Source organism: Scardinius erythrophthalmus, assembly GCF_964197995.2.
Source record: "Scardinius erythrophthalmus genome assembly, chromosome: 6".
NCBI lineage: Eukaryota > Metazoa > Chordata > Actinopteri > Cypriniformes > Leuciscidae > Scardinius > Scardinius erythrophthalmus.
Window position 1 is genome coordinate 34,470,247 of NC_138226.1, and position 16,642 is coordinate 34,486,888.

General features: G+C 38.1%; 1 long non-coding RNA gene across 1 annotated transcript; it reads right to left on the bottom strand.

The window, feature by feature from the left end:
• Positions 1-1,745: 1,745 nt before the first annotated feature.
• Positions 1,746-4,358, bottom strand: LOC308692107. The gene is made up of 3 exons (XR_014030299.1): positions 3,460-4,358; positions 3,219-3,322; positions 1,746-2,925 (listed from the first exon to the last, which is right to left on the bottom strand). It is a non-coding gene; the product is annotated as an uncharacterized lncRNA (long non-coding RNA).
• Between the last annotated feature and the right edge of the window lie 12,284 nt (positions 4,359-16,642).

Genomic DNA, 16,642 nt, shown 5'->3' on the forward strand with positions numbered 1-16,642 from the left:
ACAATAAGTGTATTGTCAAAACATTTTAGTAACTAAACTGAATTTTATTAGGTTTAGTGACAACATGTTACAATGTTTACATGGTTCAATTTATGGTAAGCTACGCTTTTTTATTATTTCAGTTCAATTCACTTATTATGATTTGATTTAATATTGACTCATTTGGATAAATATTAGGTAGGCTACACAAGATAGGCATTCATTTTTCTCAAGAAAAAAACAACTCACCTAATGCTGTAGCCTAAACATACAGAGAGCCCTATCAGCTGGCAGTATTATTTAAGGTTAAAAATAACACAAATTAAATATAATGCATTTTTTTTATTATAATAACAACTTTATTTAATGATATAAGTAAAAATATAATAAACATGCAATAGTACACATATTTAGCAAAATACTCTCTATAGCTCTTTTTTCTAGCCAACTAACGTGCCTATATTATGGTCATTAAATGCTTTCCTGAGGTAAATGTTATGTGACATAATTGTTCTCCAACTGTTTTATTGACCCCTTTGATTGATGGCTCGATATTATGTATGAGGAAAATACATTTCGGTAAGCTGTACTGTATCTTTCAACAGTGTTCATTCGTGTTTAACGTTATTTACTATCAGCTAGAGATGATCGGTTCACGTGCCGCTAGGGATCTGTCGTGTCACATTTACAAGCGCCAAAACGGTATTTATTGACTGAATTTCGTAATAAAAGTGACAGAATCTGAGAGCAGAGATTTTTTATATCATAACTAACCTGCTCTGTCAAGTCTGTCGGTCTCCGTGTCCTCTTCATTCGTTCAAATTCGTAGCATGCGTTGTGCTTGTTGCGCTTCATTGGTTGTCTTGCAATGTGCCTGCTTAGATGCTGTCGAATCAAAACAACGCGGGACTACAGTGATTGGATGTCGTGCAGGCAGCGCGCGCGCTCTCTGCATGCATACAGGTGGTGCACATTTTTTTTACAGATGCAGATAAACAGAGCGGCGTGTGAACGTTTTTTCCCCAGTTTTCATGGGAAGTAGCAAGTCTTCTCGAGTCAAAAGGCGCAAGTCCAAGTGAAGTCACGAGTCATTGATGTTAAAGTCCAAGTCGAGTTGCAAGTCTTTGTACATTTTGTCGAGTCGAGTCTGAAGTCATCAAATTCATGACTCGAGTCTGACTCGAGTCCAAGTCACATGACTCGAGTCCACACCTCTGCTTATTACATAAATAATATAATTTAAATATATACACTTAAGTGTGAATTAAATGCCATCTTTTCGGCGCACTTAATGCACTTTAAGTGTAATTAATTTCAAATATATCATATATTAAGTTGAAATAAAATGTAATAAGTTGCCATTAAGAGTGATTTTTTGGAACAACTTAATTGGTACTTTATTACAACTTTATATATACTTTCATAATTGCTTCTAGTGTTTTTAAAATATACTTAAAGTGCACTACAAAATGTAATGACACGCAATTAATGTGATTTAAAATATACTTTAATGTCAGTTAACAATACACTTAAGTGTGAATTAAATACAATGTTTTCGACACACTGAATGCACATTAAGTGCAATTAATTTCAAATATATCACATATTAAGTTGAAATAAAATGTAATAAGTTGCCATTAAGAGTGATTTTTTGGAACAACTTAATTGGTACTTTATTACAACTTTATATCTACTTTCATAATTGCTTCTAGTGTTTTTAAAATATACTTAAAGTGCACTACACAATATAATGACACGCAATTAATCTGATTTAAAATATACTTTAATGTCAGTTAACAATACACTTAAGTGTGAATTAAATGCAATGTTTTTGACACACTGAATGCACATTAAGTGCAATTAATTTAAAATATATCACATATTAAGTTGAAATAAAATGCAATAAGTTGCCATTAAGAGAGATTTTTTGGAACAACTTAATTGGTACTTTAATACAACTTTTTATCTACTTTCATAATTGCTTCTAATATCTTCAAAATATAGTTAAAGTGCACTACACAATATAATGACATGCAATTAATGTGATTTAAAATATACTTTAATGTCAGTTAACAATACACTTAAGTGTGAATTAAATGCAATGTTACAATCACAAACAATTTACTGACAAAATAATCTCTAAAAGAAATACTTAAAAACCTTTCTGTTGATGCACAAGAAAACCCCGAGAAACACTATGCATAAACACAAAGTTTTGGAAAGAGACCATTGGGTAATGCTTTACAAAAATATATTAGTTACCTACTTCAGTTAACATGAACTAAGAATGAATAATACTTTAAGCATTTATTAGTCTAAGTAAGATCATATTAGTCTTGGTTAGATCATGTTGGCTAAAAAATAAACTAATATTAACAAATGAGACCTAATTAAAAGTGTTACCGAACCTTGTTATTTAGCTCTTAAAGGGATACTCCACTTTAAAATGAAAATTCTGTCATCATATACTCACCCTCATGTTGTTTCAAACCTGTATGAATTTCTTTCTTCTGCTGAACAGAAAGAAAGATATTTAGAAGAATGTTAGTAACCAGACAGTTTTTGGTACCATTGACCATTGATTTTTTTTCCTACTATGGAAGTCAATGGTACCAAAATCTGTCTGGTTACTAACATTCTTCTAAATATCTTTCTTTCTGTTCAGCAGAAGAAAGAAATTCATACAGGTTTGAAACAACATGAGGTTGAGTATATGATGACAGAATTTTAATTTTAAGTGGAGTATCCCTTTAAACCTTTACCAGCACCAACAGTAAACAGGACCAAATGCTTACTCCAGCATTCCAAAAGCACAAAAACCAAAATTATTTGTCACCCAATTTTTTTAGTTGTTGGAAAGTGCTGTTTATGTCAATGTCCCAGATGCTCTCCAGAGTATATGTGAATGGAAATGTTTCAAAGATGCAGGAAAGTCAGAAAAAATGCCTTGAGGAAAAAAAACAAACACAAAAAAAGAAAATTTGTTTATAATACAGATCCAGTCCATTATTATATTTGGCTCAATTGAATGAAAGAGATAGATATACAGTTGCGCTTCAGAGTTGATATACACCTTGCAGTATCTGCAAAATGTTAACAATTTTAGCAATAATAGGGATCACAAAAATGTATATGTTTTATTTTTATTTAGTACTACCCTGATGAAGCAGTTTATTCTGCAAGGTGTATGTAAACTTTTGACTGTTAACTGTTGATGAATGTGTGATGTGATTGATTACCTCAGTCACCAGGGCCACATCGTAGTAGAAAGCTGGGCAAGGTTCCTTCTATTTCCCACACACACCAGGATTCCACTGACTACGCCATCTTCACTGACACTGGGCTTAAAGTGATTAAAAATAGAGAACCTTTTTATTGCTACTTTACAGGGAATTAAGCATAACTTTATCAATTACACAAATATAGATATATGACCCATGCAAACCCAGGACCAATGCAAATTAAGAAAGGTATTCTTACTTTTTAAGCTTGCCCCACATAGCTATCTTCATGAAGGACGTTCCTGTTCCTGTATTTACCACGGTTGACACAGCAATGCTGCAAGCCTTCTTCCTTTGGTTTGTTACCTATAAAATATATGATGATTATAGGCGCATGTGTAAATGCACAGGTGGGAATTTATTACTTGCACATGCAAAAGATTCAAAGCATTTAAAAGCTATAGGGATAGTTAGTGACTTGAAAGTAGTGTTTTAGCTTGATCAGGATGTGCTGTCCTGTCATGATAAATCTTGTAACATCACCTCATCAATACAGGTCTGTGATTCCACACCGCTTGCACTGTATCTCAAATAACAAATATGAACTGATCCTGCAAAATGAATGTTTAAATCCAGATAAACACAAAAATATTACATATTCCAAAACAAATAGTAATTGAACAACTCTTTAAATACAAAATGAAATTGAACACATTACAAGCATTTTTTCTAGAGGTGGGTAATATATTAAATATTTATGGTGGTTATAAGATTGATTATTTGTATTAAATGTATATAAACGTCTTCGAGTGTTACAATATTGGATCAGCATTCAGCACATTTTTAGTAGCTTGTTTAAAATAATTTAAAAAGTCGGTTTAGTTAAAAAAAAAAATCAGCAACCAAATTCCTCGAACACGACCACACACGCCTTCCTCACATTACAATGTAAGACATTATTAGAATGCAATCATATATACATTATTAAAAACATGATTAATTCACCTCCCAAGTCTATTGAGTTTATAATATCTGCGATTAAAATGCACTCAGCAACTGACATGTTACAGTGAAAAAAAATTAACTAAAGAAAGCATCAAGATATACTTGACTGATTATTTTCAGCATAACGTCTCATCTGCAAACAAACATCCAAACGTGGTGCTCCTTTTGTTCTCTTGTTTGGCTAGCTTCAGTATCATCACGCATCGCAAACGGATCGCAAAACATAGCGCATTTTTCAAACTCTAGTGAAGTCAGTGTTGCCAGATTGGAAATGTCCAAGTATCGTACCAGAAGCTCAAAATTATCGTATTTGGAAGAAAATTATCGTACACGTGTCAAACCTGTACAGAATACAGCTATTTATTGACAAACAACTTTTTGAAACGACATGAAAATGACAGACATCCCAACCTGCACAAAGTCGCTGAAACGCTGATGGCGTTCACATGCGCATTAAGAATTGGTTCTATAGTTATGTGCGTTTGAATATATTGTATGTGCGCAGGTTTGTAATTCCCTACAAACCAAGCCTAAACAAAGTACTGGTGTTTCCTTATAATTTTTTATACAGAATTTTATTTTATTTTATCAATTCGGGGTAGATACGCGAATTGAGTTTCCCGACAACGCTTTATCTGTAGAGTGGTAGAGGGATCCTCCATAGGGAGAGACTAGTTGGCACTTCAGCACTGCGTTGTCATCGGGTCCAGGCGAAGGTCCTTCGTCAGATCTGGATATGGCCTGTATCCGGCAGGCTGCGGGAAAACCTCGGGATAAACAAAGACACTAAAATTAGCGTAGATGCCATTCTTCTTATGATGTAACGAGTACATCAGGATTTATGGGAAGTGTTCCCGGTTCCAGCTGACCTAATCTATGCAGCCTAACATTGAATTATAGAAGTCTATAATGTATTATGTGAAAGCTAGGTCAAAGAGATGTGTTTTTAGTCTAGCTTTGAACTGACAGAGTGTGTTTGCTTCCCGGACAATGGTAGGAAGGCTGTTCCAAAGTTTTGGTGCTAAATAGGAGAAGGATCTACCGCCAGCAGTCGATTTTGATATTCTAGGTATTATCAACTGGCCGGAATTTTGAGATCGCAATAGACGTGAAGGACTATAATGCGTTAAGAGCTCGCTCAAGTAATGCAGAGCTAAACCATTTAGTGCTTTGTAAGTGATCTGCAATATTTTAAAATCGATGCGATGTTTAATAGGGAGCCAGTGCAGTTTTGACAGAACCGGGCTAATATGGTCACACTTCCTGGTTCTGGTAAGAACTCGAGCTGCTGCGTTTTGAACTATCTGTAGTTTGTTTATTAAGCGTGCAGGGCAACCACCCAGTAGAGGCATTACAATAATATAGCCTTGAGGTCATGAACGCATGAACTAATTGTTCCGCATTTGTCAATGAGAGCATATGACGTAATTTAGATATATTTTTAAGATGAAAAAATGCAGTTTTACAGATACTGGACACGTGACTTTCAAATGAAAGATTGGTATCAAAGAGCACACCCAAGTTCCTAACCGACGACGAAGACTTAACAGAGCAGCCATCAAGTGTTAGACAGTATTCTAGGTTATTACGTGAGGAAGTTTTTTGTCCAATAATTAGAAACTCTGTTTTTTCAGAATTTAGAAGTAGGAAATTACGAGTCATCCAATTTTTTATATCTGCTATGCATTCCGTTAATTTTGTGAATTGGTAAGTTTCGTTAGGTTTTGAACAAATATACAGCTGAGTATCGTCGGCATAACAGTGAAAGCTAATGCCATGTTTCCTAATGATATCTCCTAATGGTAGCATGTACAGAGTGAACAGCACTGGTCCTAGTACTGAGCCTTGTGGTACACCATACTGAACTTGTGATCGATGAGACATCTCTTCATTTACTGCTACAAACTGATAACAGTCAGATAAGTATGATTTAAACCATGCTAGTGCAATTCCACTAATGCCAACATAATTTTCGAGTCTATTTAAAAGAATGTTGTGGTCGATAGTATCAAATGCAGCACTAAGATCGAGTAACACTAATAGAGAGACACAACCACGATCGGATGATAAGAGCAAATCATTTGTGACTCTAACGAGAGCAGTCTCAGTACTATGGTATGGTCTAAATCCTGACTGGAAATCCTCGCAGATATCATTTATTTCAAGAAAGGAACACAGTTGTGAAGATACTGCTTTTTGTAATATATTTGACAGAAAAGGTAGATTCGAGATCGGCCTGTAATTGACTAATTCTGTAGGATCAAGTTGCGTTTTTTTAACAAGCGGTTTAATCATAGCCAGCTTAAAGGTTTTTGGTACGTATCCTATAGAGACAAAGATGAATTAATGATATTAAGAAGAGGATCTATGACCTCTGGAAGTATTTCTTTCAGTAGCTTAGTCGGTATAGGGTCTAACATACACGTTGTAGATTTAGATGATTTAACGAGTTTAGTAAATTCTTCCTCTTCTATAGCAACGAACGAATCAAATTTTTCCTCCGGGAGACTACAATGCACTGCCTGATGCGATACTGTAGTAGACGGTTGCATAGTTATAATTTTCTCCCTGATATTATCAATCTTATAAGTGAAGAAGTTCATAAAGTCATTACTGCTGTGTTGCTTGGAAACTTCGGTGCTTGAAGCTTTCTTTTTCATTAGTTTAGCCACCGTTTCAAATAAATACCTAGGATTATGTTTATTTTCTTCTAATAGGTTTGAAAAATAAGCAGATCTAGCAGCTTTTAAGGCCTCTCGGTAAGCAATCGTGCTCTCTTTCCATGAAATGCGAAATACCTCTAGTTTTGTTTTCTTCCAGTAGCGCTCCATTTTTCTGGCTGCTCTCTTAAGGGCCTGAGTGTGCTCGTTGTACCATGGCGTTGGACTATTTTCTTTAATCTTCTTTAAGTGCAACGGAGCAACTGTGTCTAAAGTGCTGGAAAAGAGAGAGTTAAAAGTTTCTGTTGCTATATCGAGTTCTTCTAAGCTATCTGGGATGCTGAGATGATGAAACTGATTAGGAAGATTATTAATAAAGCAATCTTTAGTGGCAGAAGTGATAGGTCTAACATATTTGAAACACGGAGTCTGCTTTGCAGCCTTGGCTAAATGAAGTTTACATGAGACTAGATAATGATCTGAGATGTCATCGCTCTGCTGCAGAATTTCAACGGCATCAACATCTATTCCATGTGATAATATTAGATCTAGAGTATGATTACGACGATGAGTAGGTCCTGACACGTGTTGTCTAACTCCAATTGAGTTTACAATGTCTTTAAATGCCAATCCCAATGCATCTTTTTCATTATCGATGTGTATATTAAAATCACCAACAATTAGTACTTTATCTGCAGTCAATATTAATTCTGATAGAAAGTCCACAAATTCTTTGATAAAATCTTTATGGTGCCCTGGTGGCCTGTATACAGTAGCCAGCACAAATCTCAAACGTGATTTATCATTTATACTATATATTTTTACATTAAGTACTAACACTTCAAAATAATTATATTTAAAACTTGATTTCTTAGCGGTTTTGAAAATATTACTATAGATTACAGCAACTCCTCCCCCTTTGCGTTTCAGACGAGGCTCGTGTTTATAACAGTAATCTTGCGGGGTGGACTCATTTAAAGTAATGTAATCGTTTGGTTTTAGCCAGGTTTCTGTCAAACACAGCACATCTAGGTAATTATCTGAAATCATATCATTAACAATGAGTGCTTTTGAAGTAAGCGATCGAATATTCAGCAACCCAAGCTTTAGCATTTGCTCATCTGTATTATAGCTGTTTTTTATTTGTTGAACATCAATTAAATTTTTAACCTTAGATGGGTTTAAACATTTTTTGGATTTCCAAATTCGGGGAACAGACACAGTCTCTATATGATGATAGCTAGGTGAAAGAGGCTCTATGTGATGGGATTTATCTGACCTGGGTGACGTGTCTGCTTCCTGACCTGAGCCCCAGATTGTCATGTTTGAGCTCTAAGACTATGTGCCATATTACTAGAGAGAAGAGCAGCACCATCCCAGGAGGGATGAATACCATCTCTTTTCAACAGGTCAGGTTTGCCCCAAAAACTTTTCCAATTGTCTATAAATTCTATATTATGTTGCGGACACCACTTAGACAGCCAACCGTTAAGCGAACACAATCTACTAACTATCTCATCACTCCTGCGAACAGGAAGGGGGCCAGAGCAAATTACAGTGCTTGACATCGTACAAACATCTCGTACTGACATCTCGTGTATCCTCGTAAGGCACTGATCATGTTAGCTCCACGATCTGTCACAAAAACTATCTTTCTGCCCATTTCTGTCGCATCACTGCCAAATATTCTGAGATTCTGCAGCAGGTGGATTCGAATATTTTCACCCGTCTTTGAGGTGCTTGGGTCAAAGGGGACAGCAAAAAGCACTCTAGAATGTAGCTCAGATTGCTCATTAACATAATGGATGGTTGCCGACAAAAATCAAGCATCGCGTTAGTTCAGGCAGGCCACGTCAGCCAAGCCCGCATCAGCTGTTAGCCAGCTGTTCATGACGTGGTCCAATCCGGTGTCGACATCTATCTCAGCGGCACACATAAATCTCACACTCCTTCAGCATTTCCCACATAGCTTGCTGCTCGCATCTAAACTTGCATGGCTGCAAATTAAAATAAAAACTTCAGCAATGAGGAAACTGCTATTTTTAGCATTTGTATTTACTTTACTCACCATGTCCGATTTGGATTCAGACGAAGAACAAGTTTTCTTAGAAAACGCCGGCGAGGATTTAGATCCGGACAACGCCCCGAGTATACGGAGAAGTTCGCGTCAGGCCAACAAAACTACTCCTCTGGTCGCTATAGCCGACTGGCCTGTTGAGAAAATTCTCGAGACGCTGTACAACCACAACATTCAGTCTCCTCTTGGAATCAGTCACGAGGAACTCTTCCAAATCTTCCTGGAAAACATTCCAGAAGCGCCCGCAACCCCATCGACTCCAACACCATCTGGATTCAGGAAAGCTACTGCCAAACGAAAGCACCCCTCTCGCTCCACCAACCCACCGGCCCAGAAGAAAAGAATGGATCAGAGTTCCGGCAACACCGCATCTACAGAGGATCCCGTGCTTTCAGCGCTTCAGAACATTCAATTTTCCCTCACTAGCTTAGACACTAGGATCCAAGCCTTGGAAAATCAGCCTTCAACTTCTTCAATGCCTGCTGCTCCCGTGGCTCCCGTTGCTGCTGCAGATGCAGCTCCCTTAGCATCATTCACGGGACCTGCTGACCTCCTACTACCGCGCAGATCCCTAGGCACGGCTCTTCCAGCATCCACCACCGGAGCCCCTTTTTTTCCACCAGCCGCTGCTATCTCTTCCCAGCTGCGCGCCCAGATCCTCGCAGGTAACAATATCAATCTGGTCAAAATCCTGCTGTGTTCAGAGAGCCAAGATAAGCGCATTGTAGACTGCGGAGATGTATCTGTCATGTTAAAAGATAATGACCAACGGCTGTCTAATTGTCTAACCATGCCTGAGTTTAACGTGGCTTTCGGAGTTTTCAGAGACATAATATGTGAAGTCAATCCAGAGCGCAGATTAGAATCAGACACTTATTTAGCCATTATCTCAGACCTCGCTATGACCTATGGTGGGACCCTTTTCTACGAGTACCATAAATCTTTCTCTGCTAAGGCAGCAATGTACATTCAACGGTTCAACCAAAGATTGGGCTGGTCGGTAGTAGATTTGGCTTTAATAAGCAGGCATTTTACAGGTCACCGCGCTTTATCATGTTCATTGTGACATACCTCTGTGCCCGAGAAGTGCTAAAACTCCGACAGGCCGTGTTCCCAAAGACGAAGCAGCCGAAAAGGTTACCCCAGTGATTCATACCCCTATGTGCTTTAACTTCAATGAAAATGTGTGTAGATTTTCTAATTGTAAGTTTATTCACGCTTGCAGTTATTGCGGAGACGGACATCCCAAGTCCGTGTGTCCTTGGAGAATGCATATATTAAAAAAGAAAAAATAAAGCCTTCAACACCTGTCAACATTCCAGAACTTGACAAAGCTTTAAAAAAGCATCCCAATTGCTGTTTTGTGCATTATTTAATAACTGGACTCATTCAAGGTTTTTTGGCAGGTTTAACATTTCTCCCAACAACCTCATTTCATTGCAATAATCTGCAATCAGCCATCAAAGAACCTGAAGTAGTCGACAGTTTATTGGCAAAAGAGGTTAAGAAAGGTTATCTGATCGTCCCTTTCGATAGCCCCCCCTTTCCAGTGTTTTGCATCAATCCTTTAGGTATAGCTACAAGGAAATATTCAGAAAAAAAGCATTTAATAATAGATCTGTCAGCTCCTCACGACAATATTCATGTACCTAGCATTAACAGTTTGATTCCTCTTCCTAATTTTTCTCTATATTATGCTTCAGTAGATCATGCCATTCAGTTCATTAAATCAGCTGGTAAGGGCGCTTGGCTGGGCAAAGCCGACATTGTCGACGCATTTAAAATCATGCCACTTCACCAATCCCAATGGCACCTCTTCGGAGTTCAATGACGTAAAAAAATGTTTTATTCCATTAGACTTACTTTTGGCTGCCGCAGCAGTCCTCGTATATTCGATACTTTATCGGAAGCGCTGTGCTAGATTCTTTTAACCCTCAGAGGTCGGCAATCACGCCGGCGTGATCTGCTCGCTTTTTTCCTTATGAGTTGAATTGAGACCCGAAATACTCTTTTGACTTTGATTTTACAAAACAAGTTTCATACATCAATCGATTCTGTTAAATGTGTATTATTTTTGTGTATACTCACAATAAAAACAAAGTGTTGTGCTTTTTGCCAAATAAAGAAAAATAAACACAAGGCGAGTTCTGCCTTCTCTCTGCCAGTGAAGACCATTCTGAAACGCGTCCGAAAATGAACAATAACTCAGCAAATACTCAAACAGTCAAACAGGCATACAGACGCACAGGCATGAAGCTTGAATTCTCTTCTTTTAAACGAAGTAATTTATGTAAAAAACAAATATTCTTATCTTGTGAAATCTGTATTAAAAGAGAGCGATTCCAGTCGAGCTAATTACAGCTGATTCAGATGTAATGTGACTCCGCCCACGGAGAGCGCACGCTATTCAAACGCAAATGTCTGAGGCAATCCGCGCAATCCTGTGAACACCCTCATATTAGCTCGAGAAAACACACAAGTTTATTCAGATCATTACTTGTCCACACCGTCTTGGAGCTGTGAGGAATAATAATAATAATGGAAAATGTCCCTCAGAAGTGCGGGTATATCGAGGAGCGAGCTGAGGAGTACTAGTAAGTTTTTTCCTTCTCACGTGAATTTCTTCACGTGGGTTTCTGTTTATGAATGAATGAACGGCAGAGATGCGCGCTGTTTACCACAGCTGGCAAAGACAGTTTAAATTTAAATCGCGTGTGTGAATGAATGATGATGTTTCAGCAAACTGTATTGCTATACTGAGATGAGTAAAAATCGACTGAAATATGTTGAAATAAAATGTAGGCTATTTGTATAAGCAACGTATTAAACTGCAAATTAACAATATGCCCTAATATGAAAACAACGTTACAGTCAGGCGAAATATGAAAGTAATGAATACATAGATAAAATGTAGGCCTATAATCATTTTTTTTTTACAAAGAAAGAGTACACTTGAAATATTGTTGAAATTGTAATTATTGTTGTAATTGTAACCTTTTTAATAAAATAGCAAAACATATTTACAAGATAGATGTAAGCAAAATCTTAAATGGTCAATATAAGTCTTCTTCTAAATATATCTTTTGTCCTTGCATTGTGGCTCAGTCAGTGTCACACCTGAATGAATGGCTCATTATGCAGAGTCATTATGCAGAGTGGGTGGGACATTGTATTCTAAGATGTAAACCACTCCTCGTTCACGCCCCCTCGCATATTGGCTTTCCAAGCAAAACCTGTTTTACATCAATTTAAATCAATGTATGGTTTTATGTGAACGATAAAGCAAGACTATTTTCACATAATTTTGAAGAAAAAACACTAGGTGATGACATCCATTAGTCAAAAGTCTTGTGGACACATATTTACTATGTGTTTTGTGGCCTTATTTCAGAAATTTTATTTTTTATTTTTTTCAATAACCATGCATAAACATTATTCTCTCAAAAATGAAAACATGTACATACACGTGGCTCACATATTATGGTAGCCCTGTTTGTGCTTTATAGATTGAATTTACACCTTTGCCATTAATATGTTTATAAGCAACTGAAAAAAGCACAAATGTCAGGGCATGTCAGAACATCTCAAGGGCCTCAAAAACAGCCCAGACCCCAGAGGGTTAAATGAAAATAAGATGCCTTTCGTGCTTCATTTGTTAGACGATTTCTTGGTCGTGGACTACCCAAAGTCTAAACCCGATCGATGTATTAATATTTTGAAAGAAACCTTTAATACATTGGGTATACCTCTTTCGGAAGAAAAAACAGTGGAACCAGTTAATTCAATCGAATTTCTCGGCATCGTCCTAGATAGCAATCTCATTCAAGCTTACCTTTAAATAAATTAGATCGAATCAGAGAAGTTATTAAATATTTTTTAAACCACGATTCCATCACTAAGAGAGAATTACTATCTATGTTAGGACATTTAAATTTTGCGATGCGAATCATTCCACAAGGTCGCTCCTTCATGTCTAGGCTCATTGATTTATCAAAAACAGTCGAAAAATTGCACGATTCAATCAATATAGATTCAAGCTGCAAATCCGAGTTGCATTTTTGGTCTCTTCTATGTGAAGGGTGGAACGGAATTTCTTTTTTTTATAACGATTTAATAGAAACTTCTATCAGCCTTAGGTTCGGATACGGAGGTTTTTTCAATAATTATTGGTTCACTAGCGCTTGGCCAAAAGAATTAGCGAATCTTCCGGCTAACACGTTGTCAACAGCACTGTTGGAATTATATCCCGTCATCGTTGCGTGTATTCTCTGGGGCAATCAGTGGTCCAGAAAACAAATTCTCGTTTACTGCGACAATGAAGCAACGGTTTTTATTATTAATAAAGGGCGCTCCTCAGTTCCCTTCATTAACCCTGGAGAACCCACGGGGTCAAATTTGACCCCTGTTAATTGCTGCTACCCAATATATAAAAAAAAAAAAATTCTCAAATTTTACTTCAAAAGCCCAGAGTGCCACTTCTGACCCCTGCATAGAGACACCTAGTGGATGAATATTGAACTCACAAGTGCCAGAGTGGAAGTAGTAAGATGGCTGACCACATGCTGTTTTGTTGAGCTGGAAACCTAGCCAAACAAAATCGTCTTCTCAGAAAACCAGCGGATGGTAAAATTGTGTATTTTTTGTTAATCTATTTAGTATTAGCTTGCAGAATGCCTAGAAGTATGTTTTATATTATTTTTGGATAAATTAGCAACTTTGAGCTAGTTCAAAAAACGATGGGTCAAAAACCCTCTGGGTGTATGGGGTAAAAACATTATGGGTCAAAAATGACCCTTTGGTTCTTTGAGTGACTTTTATGGAGAATGGTGACAGTCCTGTGTTTGGCTAAAGCCTTGAAATAATTTCATTTGTATAATATATTTGAATAAGTTACCTTAGTAGTACAGGGCCAGAGACTAATAAAGTAGTATATCTTTTCAGGGAGTATGGCCGCTCCCTTTTCAGGACAGGGAAAGCAGCAGAGAAAGGTCACTGTAACACAAGTATTGGAGCAACTTGAAGCTGATGATAGTGACTTTGGCCCTGAATTGGACAGCGATAGCGATTCTGATGAATTGTTTCAACCGCATGAAAGTGATGGTGGTGAATCTTCTGCCCAAGACAGTGACTCATCCAATGACTCGTCCAGTGATGAAGATGTGCCGTGTGCTAGCCCACAGATGGAGCCAAATCGTGCCGCAAAAACTTACAGTTGGCGAAAGAAAGGCTTTGAGTTGCCTGACGTGAACTTTCAAGGTGAACAGGTTGAGTCGTACCAGGATGCCGCGACAGACACGCCACTGGTTTACTTTCGACGCTTTGTTTCCCTTGATATGTTGGAAAATATTGTTGAGCATACCAATCAATACAGTGTTCAAAAGCAAGGGAAATGTGTAGACACTTCAGTAAAGGAGATAGAACAAGTTCTAGGAATGTATCTCAGGATGGGATTAGTTCAAATGTCTGGAGTACGTCAGTACTGGGAAAGTGAAGTTCGTTATGGGCCTGTGGCAGACGTAATGAGTCGCAACCGATTCAACCTGCTACTCTCTGTCATTCACTTTGTAGACAACGAAATGGTCAGTGAAGAAGTAAAAAAGGATCGACTTTGGAAACTGAGACCATTTTTGGATTCTTTTCGGAGACAATGTCTGACTATAGCTCCTCGCCAAAAACAGTCCATCGATGAGATGATGGTGCCTTACAAAGGGAAATTTGGTGGCATAAGGCAGTACATCAAAGGGAAGCCACATCCGTGGGGATTCAAAGTGTGGGCGCGCTGCTCTGTCACTGGTCTCCTGCACGACTTTGACATATATCAGGGAAAAGGTTTTGGCAATGAAAAAAAAGGGAAGAGTCAGTTGGGAGTTGGTGGAGACATTGTGGTGAAGCTATGCGAATCGCATGCAGAGAAAGTACATTTCCTGATTTTCGCTGACAATTTCTTCACTTCGTTGCCCCTCATTGAGAAATTATTGGCAAAGGGAATCTACTACACAGGAACTGTGCGAAAAAACCGTGTGTCGAAGTGCAACCTGATAACGGACAAAGACCTGTCCAAGAAAGGCCGTGGATCCTATGATTATCGAATCGAGTCCAACACCAACACTGTTTGTTTGAAATGGCAAGACACGAAAGCAGTCAGTTTGATGTCAACATATGCTGGACCGGAGCCTTTGGGAAAAGCTCGGCGCTGGGACAAGTCCAAAAAAGAGTACACCAACATTGATCAGCCGAATATCATCAAGGAGTACAACGCTTCAATGGGAGGAGTAGACATGCTGGATGCGCATCTTGCACGCTGTAAATTTCGCATCAGGACCCGTCGCTGGTATATGATACTTTTCTGGCATTTCTTGTCTGTTGCGGTGATCAACGCATGGCTTCTTTACCAGCATGACTGTGAGGCACAGGGAATCACTGGATCGAAAGTACTCAAACTTCGCAAGTTTCAGGGTTTGGTTGCTCAAGGCTTGGTTGAAGTTGGAACAGCAAGAAAGCGGGGTAGGCCACCAACTCCTGGCCCCTCCTCCTCCCCGCCACCACCAAGATTTGTTCGAGTTTATCAGAGTGAAGATGTTCGTTTCGACCAAATCGCCCATTGGCCTGTCAAGGAGGAAAATCGCCGTCGATGTGCTGTGTGCAAGGACCTCAAAACTGAAATGCACTGTGAAAAATGTGCAGTTCCTCTCTGCATCAACAAAAAAAGAAATTGTTTCAAAGACTACCACAATTTCCAGTGAGAGAGTGAGAGAGTTCCCCTCTCTAGCAGAACAGATTTTTGGATAAGCAAAGACCCATGGTGTTAGTTTTTTTCAGTTGTGATTATGGCCTTGTGTTCTCGTTTCCATTGGCCAAAGTGTTTGTACATTTGAAATCCAGTTCTAACATGCAACAAATAAAAAAATAAATAAATAAAAAAACATTGTTAAATGTAGCTGTGTGGTTGACTGATTATTTTCCTAAATTTCAAATAGTTTGCATTGGCAGTGTTTGTTATTGTTATTCTGTGAAATTGTACACCGAAAGCCCAATGGGTCAAATTTGACCCTAATCCTAAATTAGGGAATAAAGGGTTAAAATTGAAAAAGTTGATATTTTGGTGTTCAGTGAACTTATAGAAGTAATTTAATGCATAGCTCATAATTTTCCAAAGAAGAAAAGGGTTCTTGGGTTCTCCAGGGTTAATAAATTTTTGAGGCGTCTCATGTGGACAAGCATTATCTGCAATTTTACTCTCCGTGCTGCTCACATACCCGGCCTCGACAATAAAATAGCTGACTGTCTGTCTCGTTTTAAATTTCAGGAGTTCAAAACTATGTGCCCAGATGCCTCTTCTTCGAGCCTGCCTTGCCCAGCATTCGCCCTGACTGTTCTCGACTAAACGCCACACTGCAGTCTTATCTTTGCGCAGCTTCTCTGTACATGAGGTCCGGTTTAGCTAATTCTACATTAAAAGTGTATGACTCTGCTTGGGTTCGATTTTCAACCTTTTGCTTAACATTGTCTGTTTCTGTCTTGCCTGTCAACATTGCTATTGTATGTTCTTATATAATGCATTGTCATTTAGCTCAAAAAATGCAGCCCTCCTCCATTAAAAGTCAGATTTCAGGCATTCAGTTTCATCTAAGATGCTTGGATCCATCAGTCTGCAGTCTTTTGGGGCATCCATCTATCCGTCTGCTGCTTGATGGCATCAA